The sequence below is a fragment of the Rhineura floridana genome, chromosome 2 (assembly GCF_030035675.1).
Source record: "Rhineura floridana isolate rRhiFlo1 chromosome 2, rRhiFlo1.hap2, whole genome shotgun sequence".
NCBI classification, from domain to species: Eukaryota; Metazoa; Chordata; class Lepidosauria; order Squamata; family Rhineuridae; genus Rhineura; species Rhineura floridana.
In genome coordinates, this window is record NC_084481.1 from 214,753,506 (window position 1) to 214,766,575 (window position 13,070).

A 13,070-nucleotide genomic window follows, 5' to 3' on the forward strand; every position below is an offset into this window, starting at 1 on the left:
GACAAGATCTGAGGTTATTTTAAATCAGGGGCAGCCCTCCAGAGGTTATTGGATTCCAATTCCCATCAGCTCCAGCCAGCATGGCCAATGATGAGGGATGATGGGAGCTGTAGTCCAACCACATCTGGAGGGCCACAGCTTCCTCAGCCCTGTTTTAAGTTGTGCATTATAAAGGAGGATAATTCATGACACATCTTTTAACTTTGGAATGATCAGCACTGCGCTGTCTACAGGTGCACAAAGGGCAGAGAAGAGGTGTGCTTTCATAGTACACTAGAGATCTAACCACAACTGTGACAAATCCACAAGTACCTAAGAGTGGTGTAGGCCCTTGAAGCTGTGGCTGCTGTCATCACAAGGAACAAAGGAAGGAGCTTCTGAGAACCTGCTGTGCAAGGTTGTCTCACTAAGAAGGTTGTAATATGTATTCTATAAATAAAAATCACTCCTGGAAACACTCCAATGTTTTTTTTAAGGATTCCCATTAATTAATTTTGAATTAATTAATTGCATTATGTCTCCGGAAACAGCATTCTCTGTCCTAAGGGACTTACAGCAAAATGTCTCACCTTTCTTTCACAGAACTCAAATGCCAGTGAAATGTGGTTAATTCCAGAGGGGAAGATATGTTAACCAGCAGCAAATTCCATCTCAGCAATGGTTGAATCTAGTCTTACCCTTTTATGTGCAGAAGGGACCAAGATCCAGCTGAGCCTCCCAGTTGGGAAAGCAGGCAGGTCTCACCCATTCCCCTTTTCCTCTGCAGCTCCCCATGCCACCTCCCAAAACTTTCCAGAGGGTTCGCCTACCCCCCCAGAACAAATGGTGTGGGAACATACAGGGCTGCAGGGGAAAGGAGGAATTTGCAAAAAGCTTTTTTCTCCCCTCTCATCTCCTGACATCTGCTCTAGGAATCCACTCTCGGGAAATCTGGATCCAACCCAGACTGCCTTGTGGCACCTTAAGGCCTAACCATTGTTTTTTAACTTCTATGGGGCAGAGTGTGCTTCATCAACAATGGGTGGCTTAGTCAGTGGGCCTCCAGACCGGTGGATTTATATGCTGGGCCATGTCCCCTCATTCCATGTTATTAGTTGTTCTGAGATCCTTCCCCAAATGTTACTGTATTATTACTGTCTGGAAGGGTACTTTTGCACTACAGCACAACAAAAGGAGGACAAAAAACAAAACAAAAACAACCCAGAAACATTTATGGTATAAACAGTTACAAGACATGAACTGACCAGAAACCAAGCAATTAACTTGGCACGATACTTTTGCTGGCACAAACACTATTGAAGGCAGAATCACATATAACCACCCCAATACCATCATGAGCACAAATCATCATGAAGGCACAATTCTTTAAAAAAGGAGGTGCCCTTTATTATTATTATTATTATACAATAAAAACAATACAATTTACAAAAATTAAATTAAATAACATGACATTATTATCGGCACCGCCAAGAAAGAGGAGGTAGTGTTAGCAGGGGCGGCAGCTCCCGAGAGGCAGAAGGGCGACAGGCGTTTGTTACAGCATAATCAATTTACCTCTGGCCTCTCTCCTTGACCTTGCAGTATCGGAAGCAGAGGGTTAAATGTGCACCTAGATTCAAATCTTTCCTCTGCCATGGATTTGTGTGCCTTTGTGCCAGCCACATATATTACGTTAATGATCTACCTCACAGGGCTGTTGTGAGGTGCAGGCAAGACTTTCGTGTGTGTTTTTTAAAAAATTGTAACTTAAAATTATACATTAGTTAGCTAGGTTAGTGCCCTATTTGGGGTGGGGAATCGGAACTACACGTCAGTGCAGTTTCTCTTTTCTTTTAATCAGATAACTTTATCCAATAAAATAATTGTGCAGCTACACTGATGTAGCTTATCTGGCAAAGCAACTGTGAGTTCAGGATGAAAAGAGAACGAGTTTAGAGGAGTTGTTTAACCATTTCCTTCCCAGCCATTTCATTGCTCAAAATTCACACATGCAGATAGCAGCAATTCTTTCGGAGAAAGCAGTTGAAGGGAGAACAGCAGCTGCAGGAGGCAATACCAACCTGCCCTTGTCTTAAGATCTTCTGCAGAGGCCCCTCTGCAAGTACGATTTCCCCCCACAGACCTATGTTATGTAGTCACAAGAGAGAGGGACTTTTCAATGGTAGCACCCAACCTTTGGAAAGTCCTCCCCAAGGAGACATATCTGGTGCCAGCATTACAATTGCCACTCTGAGCTTCTTTGGAAGGAAGGGAAGGGGACGGAGATCTAAATCATTGCCATCATCATAGGACCTTCCTTTTGCTTCAAGTATTTTAACTTTAATTTTAAGCCTGAACTGTTTTTCCACCTAGTCCTTAATTTTATGCTTTTCCATCTGTCTTTTATTGTTTGTTAATATCACATTTGTATGTTGTGGGAATTGTTTTCGCTCTTTTGTTCGGTGCCCTGTAATCATTCTGATGAAAGGTGGTTAAGGAATATTTTCAAGTAAGACATTTTGATGGGAAAGGGGAGAGTTAAGCAACCCCTTTTGACTCCCCCTGCCTTTGAAGCTACCTGCGTTGAAGCCCTGGGGCTGGATGGGAGACAGTCCTGTAAAAATTTCAGGCTGATGTGCTGCACAGTGATGGAAAAAAGAAAAACAACAACTTGGCCTGGTCTCCCTCTAGTGGTACCTAAGAGAACAGAGGAGAAAACTTCAAGAACTCTCTGTACCTTTCATGTCAGGGTAGAAACACACTCACTGCTTTGTTGGCTTCAGTGCATTTTCACCTCTCTTCTGAAAATGGGGACACATGACGGATATCACATCCCACCCCTTTTTAGTGTAAAACTTGGTGGGAGCAGCTTAAGTGTGTGGTTGATTTTAATCAGCTTTAGAGAGATTTCACAATTGATCAGCAGATCAACCCATTCCCCCTCCAGGTGTGGCTAATGGAAATGCTTTGCTGTAGGCAACTAGTGTATTCACAGCCTAATTTTCAGCATGAAAATAAGCCTTTCACTTGTCCTTCTATTGCCTGTGTTTGCAATAAGCCTCCCTGAAGCTCAGGCCTGGTGCCAGTGAGCAGCCAGATTGGGCACTTGCAGAGGCCCCCTGTAGCCCAGAAGAGCATCTCAGGGGGCCCTCCTTCAGCTGGGAGAGTGGAGCTCTCGCTCCGTGATATGTTTCAGCATCATCATGGGGCCCAGCAACTCAACACTGCCATGGATTGTGGAATGGGAGCTCCACACACTCAGGAAACACCGCCCATGCAGGCAGCGGGGGCTTAAATAAGCCTGCCCAGCCCACTTACCTCTTGCATTGCTATATCAGCACACTAGTGTGCTGTGTGCACATTCCTGCCATCACCCTAAAGGGTTGACACACACACCCATCTTGGGAAATGCTAGGCGTGGTGTGCAGTACACTACCATGCTGATGCAGCCATGTGGGAGGTAGATGGGGTGGGTGTATTTAAGCCCACACCACTTGCATTAGGAGGAAGGGCCTGGCAACCAAGAGGTCTTCTGTATCTTTAAAATTTGTGCAGGGGGAAGGGAGAATTCCACCTTGTGGTTTGTCTCATTATCCCAGTGTTGCAAGAACACCTGCACTTGGCTGACTTTCTCTTCTCTTAAAGATACAGGCCATGAACCTGGCAACCCTACTCCCAGGGTATAGGGCCCCACACAGTGCAGCTTCTATATTAGAGAAACCTCTTTGGCATGGCTGGATTCCAGGTTACTAAAGTGAGATACAGGGCTGACCCAAGACATTTTGGCTGCCTGAGGCAAAGGACAAGATGGCACCTCTGCCTCCATTCCATGCACAGAAGCCAACTAGAGTGGCAGCTGAATCTTAGGCCCAATCCACATTGTATTTTTAAAGTTGTATTCTGTTACATGGCTTCTCCCAAAGAATCCTAGGAAATGTAGCTTGTGAAGGGTGCTGAGTGTTGTTAGGAGACCCCCTTTTCCCCTCAGAGCTACAGTAACAACCTCTTCCCAAGGAACTCTGGGAATTATAGCTCTGTGAGGGGAACAGGGGTCTTCTCATAACTCTCAGCCCCTTTAAGAAACTACAGTGCCCAGGATTCTTTGGGGAAAGCCATGACTGTTTAAAGGGGTATAACAATGCTTTAAATGTGTAGTGCAGATGCACCCTTACGAAAGCATCGTCCACAGAACCTGAGGGCAGCAAGTTAACTTAGGTGGTGTAGGACTGGTTGTGTGGCACACACAGATCTGTCCTCCAACAACTTTCCCTGCCCTCTAGCACCAGCTGCCTGAGACAGCAGCCTCACTTTGCCCAATGGTAGAGCTGGCCCTGGTGGGATTCTGTTCCCAAAGATTTCTTTACATCCTGGGCTGAAGCATAGAGTCTCGTATTCATGGAAATGCCCATTGGATGATGTCTCAATAGCTCATCTCCATAGGCAATGGATGGAAGAGATCAGTCCTTTTATGAAACTGCAGCACTATACTGTGGCAGACTAATTTTATCCAGAGGCAAAGCCAAAGAATGGGGGGTGATGTATACATATCATTTGGATTTTTCAAAATGCCTTAAGACAGGAATGGGGAACTGGTGGCCCTCCAAATGCTGTTGGATTCCAACTCCCATCAGCTATATTCTAATAGGTTCCCTGTCCTTGTCTTTAGAAGTTTTCTTTTGGGGGGGATCACAGGGCTATTAAACACTATAGGAAAGAGGGTAACTGGATTAATTTTTTCAAAAAACAGAGAATCAGACATTATTTACTTCTTCATCCCAACACAGTCCTGAGTGCAACTTGAAATATGCATAATTCCTGGAGTCTCGGCTTAACATCAATCCTGATGAAGAATTCTGGGCAACTTAAAAATGTACTTACCATTTTTGTTGGTCCCAATAAAAGTATGAAGTATGACCAGTGTGTGTGTGTGTGTGGTGTGTGTGTTGTGTGTGTGTGTGTGGGGTGTGTGTGTGTGTGTGTGTGTGTGTGTGTGTGTGTGTGTGTGTGTGTGTGTGTGTGTGTGTGAGAGAGAGAGAGAGAGAGAGAGAGAGAGAGAGAGAGAGAGAGAGAGAGAGAGAGAATGTTATATATAGTTTTGGGACAAAGTGCACCGATCACATTTTCAGCATTCATAACAGGCGCTGGAAAACCTGATTTGCTCAGGTTTTATGAATAGCCATTTTTATTTTTATTTTTTCTGTTGTGCTACTGGGGTTTTATACAGGATTTTATTACTTTTACAGCTATTATTGCGTTTAAAGTTTGCTTTGCTTTGAGATGTTCAATTTCAATGTGACCTCTTACTGTGCTTTATTGTATGTTGCTTTGGAAATTAATTTTAAAAAGTTAAGAGCTGGTGTAAAATCCTTGACACAAATAAAATAAGGAGATAAGCATGAGGAGAGTTGAAAGGCAAAAAAAGAATAAAGGAAAAATGTGAACAACTTACAAGAGGTCCAAGCATGAAAAGGATAGCAGGAAAGAAAAATTACAGAGAAATCACAGTGAAAGAAAACATCAAGAGGCTGGATCAGTTCAGACCATCATATATCAGCTTATTAAGATGGCCTTTTGCCTGCACACACAGTCACTTTTCTGCTAGTTGAAATTACATCAGGAAGTTTGGAATTAACCATAGCATCCCATTTCTTCTACCCCAGACGTTTATGGTTAACTAGCTTTGGAACAAGCCAGGATATTAAACCATGATAAAGTTGGTATATCCTGGCTTGTTCCGAACCTGGTAAGCATAGATGTCTGGTTTATATGAAGTGGGATGCTATGGTTACAGACTTCCTGGTCTCATAGCCAAACGACTAAATGTATGGGCAAAAGGCTTGTGCACATCTTGACAGGATCCTCCAAATGCAGCCACTGAAGTTATTCACACCTAGGTCTATTTCCAGAAGGGAAGCCACCAGTGGAGACTGCTGCCTCTGTTGTCAGTGGGGCAGTGAAACCGCTCTTGGGTTTAGACTGAACTTTCACGGAGCTGTCCAAGGTCTCCACTGGTAGCCATGTAAGTGGATTCTGATCCACAAATGTTTATGCTGGCCTTCCCCAACTGGTGTCTGCAATGTCCCTCCCCTGGCACCACCTGTCAGGCTCCCACCCGTGGCTCCCACCAGGGAGAAACATAGTTTTTATTTTTCTTTAGCTCACCCTAGCACAGATCTCACAAGATCCCACTGCTAGGCAGCACCACCAGCCACTTCCTGTAAACAATACTGCTAGAGACTTCATCTTAGTCTCCCTATGGCTTATTGTTACTTTGTGTCTGGGTGCCCTTGCCATCCACAACCCCCCTGTATCTTTGTCTATAAAGCATACAGCCCTGGGTTGCCCTGGATACTTGATGATACACTATCTCTTCACCGCTGCCACCATTTCATACTGTTTCTCCACCTTGGTAAATACCCTGCCCTCCCTTCTGGTCTGTGAATCCCCAGCCAAGGATCAGGCTTTAGGTAAACCAATAAAAATATTTATTTGATAACACCAGGAAATAACAAGATTACTTGCTTCCGGGCAAGATGGAGGCAGGTACGCAGCTCATTTTACAGCTCTCTTCCTATGAACTATTTTAACAGTTTAAAAAAGGGCTACTGCAGCAGATAGTAGGCTATTAGTTTCCCGGTTTAGCCTCCCTGCCTCCCCCGCTCTGGAATGTGTTTTTGCTGTTCAGAGTTTTATTGTTTTATTGTTAGACGGGCATAAACCTGTCACCATTAAACGCAGCGTTTGGGGAGTGCCCAACACCGAACATTTCTACTAGTAGAAGCTGAAACAGAAGCAGAAACCCGAAGAGGCAAGGCGTTTTTCTACTGATAAAGTCATTATCCAAGACAGATAATTTTTCCACCTTGTGTGTCTGTTTTATGTTTCCTACAACATGGTTTTAAAAAGGAAAAAGTGCAAAGAACTTGAGGGGAAATTTCAGTTGGTTGAAATTCCTCCACCTGATTTACAGCCAAAGATCACCCAATTTTTCCCATCTTCAACGGAAACTTACCTCTTTACAGAAAGGCCTTTGTCGCCTCCCCCTCACTTGCCTCCTCCGCCTCCTATCATGGACTGGTCCTTGGACCACATAAATGACATTTACGAGCTGAAAGGAGGCCCTCCTTCCCTGTCCTTGGCAGGGGAGCTTGCACTGGCAGACAACCATCATTCTCCAGAGCCCACGCTCCTTGCTACAGAACCAGCACGATCATCCCCACTTTCTCTCGATTCTGCCAAGTCTGCAAGGAATATATCAGTCCCTTCCTTGGAAGTAAAATCTAACAACAACTCCCTGGTAGGATGGTCCCTTTTGATTTTGGATGAATTAGAAAGTATTAAAACCTTCCTCTTTGAATGCAACGCCCTCCTAAATACACTGGTGTCAGCTGCCAAAACACTTAAGTCTGACAACGTGACCCAAGCAGGAGATGTTAGCGCTAAGCTCCCCAGGAAGCTGAAAACTAAGCCAAAGAAGCCCACCTTCCAGCCCCCTATTCGAGGCTAGGAAAGACCAAACATCATCCAACTTCTTGTTGTCGAAGGAACGTATCACAAAAAAACACAAAGAATATTAAGAACTTTAAACAACCTTGCTACAAGAAACTAAACTTTAAACCGCTCTTTGCTCTCCTAAAATCTCTATCCAACGGGACTTTTCAATCCCCCAGAGGGACCCGCTCTCCAGCGAATTTTAAGGAACAGGGAAGTGCTAAAGTGAAATACATGGCTGGTATTACTACCACTATTCCAACTCCACTGGTGAGCGTCCCTTCCGCCCCTCCTCCAGCCCGGCCCCTGTCCCATAAACCGGCTCCCAGTCCTAGTTCTCCTTTGGCAGTACAGGAGGCCCCGCCATGTATTTTTCAGGCAAAATGGTACTGGAACTTGATCCTGGTACAGAACAAACTGGTCTTCCTCAATTATCCTAAGCCCCCTCGAAAGCAGGAGCAACATCTTAGTAAATTTCAGTTTTGGAAAATTTTGGAGCCCTTTTTGTTGTTCTGTGTGATGCAGCAAACCCAGTTGGCACAAGAGATTGCTAAGAGTATCCCGGTTAAAGGATTTCAGGTCCGGTAGAGATTCAGACGCATTAAAAGGTTTAAGAGTCTTTATTCCAAAAGACATTCAGTTACAAGAATCACAAGCTCCAATACAACCCCCACACTTTGCTTTTGGTTTGCCCAGCGCTTATATCTCATTCTGTGCCCTTGCTCAGCAACATCTGCAGTTTGGCTTGGCACGAACACATTGCTGGCTTAACCCCACAATTGCCTGTTTTACTGTCCTTGTGGAAATACATTGCTTCTGAACACACAACAGCCCCCACCCCCACAAGACAGTGGACAATTTTACATTACATTGTTTTCCATCCCATTTCAATTCATTTCCATTTCATCAGTTTACACACACTCAGTTTCTTTATTCACATGAATTTAGGACACCAAGCATTTTCACTAATTTGGTGAACTTGTCCTCACACAATGGCTTGGTCATTATATCTGCTAACATGTTATCAGTGCTGCAATATGTTATGTTGATAAACCCATTTTTTATGTTATCTCTGACGTGATGATACCTCACACTTATGTGCTTTGTCCGCTTAGTGTGTGCCTCTGAGGTGGCCATTTTAATGCACGTTTGATTGTCTTCATGGACTGTAATAGGCATCCTTACATCCATGCCCACTTCCTGCATAAATATTTCGAACCATTGAAGTTCATTACAAGCACTGGACAAAGCAACATATTCAGCTTCCGAACTGGAAGTGGCAACTACAGCCTGCTTCCTACTGCTCCAGTCAACCACGGATCCATGTAGCATTACAATTATGCCTGTGGTTGACTTTCGGCTTTCCAGCTCACCTGCGTGACCTGCGTCCACGTAACACTCTAAACCCCCTTTGTGTTCAACAGAGAGAACTAGACCCTTTGTCTTCGTGCCCTGTAAATAGCGCAATACCCGCTTCATCCCTTGCCAATCAGCCTCAGACGGTTGCTCTACTTTCCTGCTCAATATACTGACAGCATTGCAAATATCTGGTCTTGATATTTTAACCAGATATTGCAATTTACCCAGTACTCGTCTATACAGAGCTGGATCGACACAAGGAGTGTCTTTCGGGTCCTGTTGGAATGTAACCGTCATAGGTGTCTGGACGGCGTTACATTCTGACATTTTACAGTCCTCCAGCAGCCGTTTTATTTTCCCTTCCTGTCTAAGCATTATGTTGCCATCAGCAATCTCTATCAATGTCTGTGCCCAGGTAATGTGTTACTGGACCTAACCTCTTAGTATCCACTTGCCTGCGCAGGCTTTCATAGAAGTCCTGTTCCTCCTGATCATCTTGATAAATATATAAAATATCATCAACGTACACAGCGCAATAGGAGGAGGTTCTTGTCACTTTCCCTTTCACATACACACACGTGTCTGATTCACAGCGTTTGAATCCCATGCCCTGCAACACTTGATCTAATTTCTCATTCCAGCATCGGGCGCTTTGATGTAGCCCATATAGAGATTTATTTAGTTTGCAGACTAACCCTTTCTGCAATACAAAACCTGGAGGTTGTTCCATATAAATCTCCTCCTTTAAATCTCCATGTAAGAAAGCCGTGCCTATGTCATAGTGGTTTATTTTCATATCCTGCATTGCAGCCAGCTTCAACAAAATATGTACAGATTCGTGTTTCACCACTGGTGCAAATACTGCATCATAATCTGTGCCATATTGTTGGGTAAATCCCTTAGCCACCAATCTTGCCCGGTATCTTTGTACCTCCCCCGAACTGGTGCGTTTCCTTTTGAACACCCATTTGCATCCTATGGCCCTTTTTTCTGTGGGTAGGTTACATAAAGTCCATGTTCCATTGTTTTCCATGGCTTGCATCTCCTCCTGCATAGCCATTTGCCATTTCTCCTGTTCAGTCAAAGGCAATCGCCTGATTTCATCTATGGAGGATGGTTCCTCCTGTGTTATTTCATGATTTATTAACTTAGCCGTGAAAGCTGCAAGCGGGCATGTTACAATTGCTTTCTCCGGAGCATTTCTGCTATTCCCCTCATGTTTTACAACCTGCTTGCTATCAGCCTGTTTCCTTTTCATCGCATGCATAGTCATATGAAATAATTCCCTGTCCCGAACCCCCTGTAAGCATACCACATTGTTCTTAATCACTTTACATTTCCCTTTGTCAAATAATACAGAATAACCCATTTCATTCAGTTTCTTGACAGATAGTATATTACAATCCAATTGCGGAACACACAATACATCTGTTATTATCGTTTTCAGCTTACTTAATTTCAATGTTCCTCTAGCCAACACCTCTCTTCTTGATCCATCCACCAATACCACAGTCTCAGACACGGATCTTGATGTATGATACAGTTCTGGATCATTTATCAAACAGTGAGAAGCTCCCGAATCACAAATCCACTCACAAGGTTCTGATTTATGAGCTCTTTCACTCACCAGTTTCACGCTCGATTGCTGCCAGCCTCATCTGCCACGCTTGGCTGCACAGTCTCGCTGTAAGTGCGTTGTAGTTCCACAGGAATAACATGCTTTCTGCCCATTCACTGTGTCTTTGAAGTTCTGCTTCTTGCTTCTTTCTTGCTCCGTCTTTGCTAATTCTTCTCTTCTCTGCCATTCCTGAAGAAGTTTAGACGTATATATTCCTCATTAAGACCGGCTTCAGGCATTGCTTCGATCGACGTCACAAGGGAATCCCAGGATTTATCAAGAGAGGACAATATTATAAACACCCTTTGAAGCCTAGAATGTGTCACGTTTCTCTCCTCTAATTCCGCGAACAGCCGTCTGAATTCCATTAGATGCTCAGACATGGAACAGCCTTCTTCCAGTCTCATCTGATATAACTTCCGGGCCAGAAATATTTTAGATCCCGCTGTCTGTCTCACATGGATCCCATTTAATACAGACCACATTTGCTTAGCAGTCGGCTCATGCTGCACATATAGCAATTGAGAGTCTGACAACAACAGTATAATAAATGCTCTTGCCTTATCATCTTTGTGTAGCCATTCATTCTGCGGAGCCGCCGGTGGGGCTGCATCAATCACCTCCAGAGGTCTTCTTTAGTCAAGAATGCTTTCATCCGTAGTTTCCAGCTACTGTAATTCTTCTCTGTAAGCCGCTCCAGAGGTAACCCAGCTGACATAGCTACAGCCATACTCAGCAGCACGCTTCTGCTCACCTCTCCAACACTCGGCCACAGTCTTTACACGTCTTTTCGAACCTGCAACCTCTGCATTACGCTGGGTAGGCTGGGCCCATAACCCCTGTTGTTCTGTGTGATGCAGCGAACCCAGTTGGCACAAGAGATTGCTAAGAGTATCCCGGTTAAAGGATTTCAGGTCCGGTAGAGATTCAGACACGTTAAAAGGTTTAAGAGTCTTTATTCCAAAAGACATTCAGTTACAAGAATCACAAGCTCCAATACAACCCCCACACTTTGCTTTCGGTTTGCCCAGCGCTTATATCTCATTCTGTGCCCTTGCTCAGCAACATCTGCAGTTTGGCCTTGGCACGAACACATTGCTGGCTTAACCCCACAATTGCCTGTTTTACTGTCCTTGTGGAAATACATTGCTTCTGAGCACACAACACTTTTTTTCCAGCACAGCTCCATCTTTCAGATATTCTACATATCTACTTTCTTTATAACAGCTACAAGACTGTGAAAACAATTGTTACCTTTAAGAATCCAGCCATTGTAAAAATGGTCTATAGCCTAAAAGAGCGCCTAGGAAACTCTGGTATACACATTCGATGGTATTTCGAAAATGCAGCTCCCTCGCAGCCTCTCTTCCCTTTCCCTCATACATCTCCGACCTATAAGCCAAGAACTATTCCACAATTGGTCAGACCTGAGATGAATCCGCCAACCCATCCTCCAGTCACTTTACATTCTCTTACTCCACTAGAAGTTCAAGTTCCTCCAACTGCTCCCTCCGATGATCCACGTGAACCAGAGGATCTACAGCTGTTGGAAGCTTTCGGGGACTTACCCAAGGAGGAACAGCTGGCAATAATCCGTAGACTAGACCGTCTTAGAATGGATTTGTCAGACCTGCAAGCCAACAATCCTAACCAAAGCAAACATGGAGGGACCGACAACATTCCAGCCCTCCGAGACAGGATTACAATTGCTGCTAGACCAAAATCTTCTGACAACCTGACATGGATTGACATGACCCGCTTGGACCCGGAGGAATTGGGGTCTCCAGTCAAGATCTTCCACGCACCACAATCTCCATTACGTTACAATAGCCCGCCATTCTCCAACGTCTGTATTCACAGTTTAGAAATGGATCAAATCACACCCCTGAGAGATGACAGGGAATGACAAGATCGGCCCTCTGTTGTGTCGACTTTACCCCCGATAAAGTCCTCCCTAGACAGCGCTGTTTCGCCTCTGTCCCTTACAAACTTCGTCTTTTGGAACATATCCGGTTAGAATAATAAGGCGGCAGACCTGGAATTAATCACCTTTCTCCAATCTTTTGACTTGGTCTGCTTACAAGAGACATGGCTACTTGAAGAAAACCATATCCTCATTGATGGCTTTAAATCTTGGTCTAAACCGGCGAAGCGCTCTGCTAACGTGGGCCGTGGCAGTGGCGGCCTTGCAATTCTGATAGCCACTTCTATGAATGTGCTCGCCGTGGAATTACCCTGTGCAGCTCCCGATTTCTGTCAAGCTCTTCATATAACACCTACCTCAGATTTCCCACCTTTTATCTGTATCAATGTCTATCTCCCTCCCTTGCGTTCTTCACAAATGATGTTAAAGTGGCAGGAATTTGATGATTTTATCGATAATGTTCTATGTGAATCCCCCCTGTGTTCTTTGCTTGTGGGAGGGGATTTCAATGCCAGGATGGGTGTTAGCTATCCAGGAATTTATGATACTCTTGACTTCACCCCCTGCGAGCTAGCGCTTCTGCCCCGAGCTTCCTGAGATAGGCTAACCAATAGAAACGGTTTAGCTTTATTCAGGAGGTTGATCAAATTCCAACTAATTTGCCTAAATGGCACCCACCTGGATTCCTCCAAAGGTTTC

The 13,070-nt window shown here is 44.4% G+C and overlaps 1 protein-coding gene across 4 annotated transcripts in view; it reads right to left on the minus strand.

Annotated features, from left to right (window-relative positions):
- The window catches only part of DEGS2 (delta 4-desaturase, sphingolipid 2), a 53,830-nt gene that overhangs the window by 16,844 nt on the left and 23,916 nt on the right, over positions 1-13,070 (minus strand). The window contains exon 1 of one of the 4 annotated variants that reach the window (XM_061612157.1): positions 6,992-7,078. The exons of the other annotated variants lie outside the window; for them this stretch is intronic. The gene's annotated coding sequence lies outside the window, so the exon portion shown is untranslated. Of the gene's footprint in view, positions 1-6,991; positions 7,079-13,070 lie in introns of those variants that run through there. 4 annotated transcript variants of the gene reach the window in all.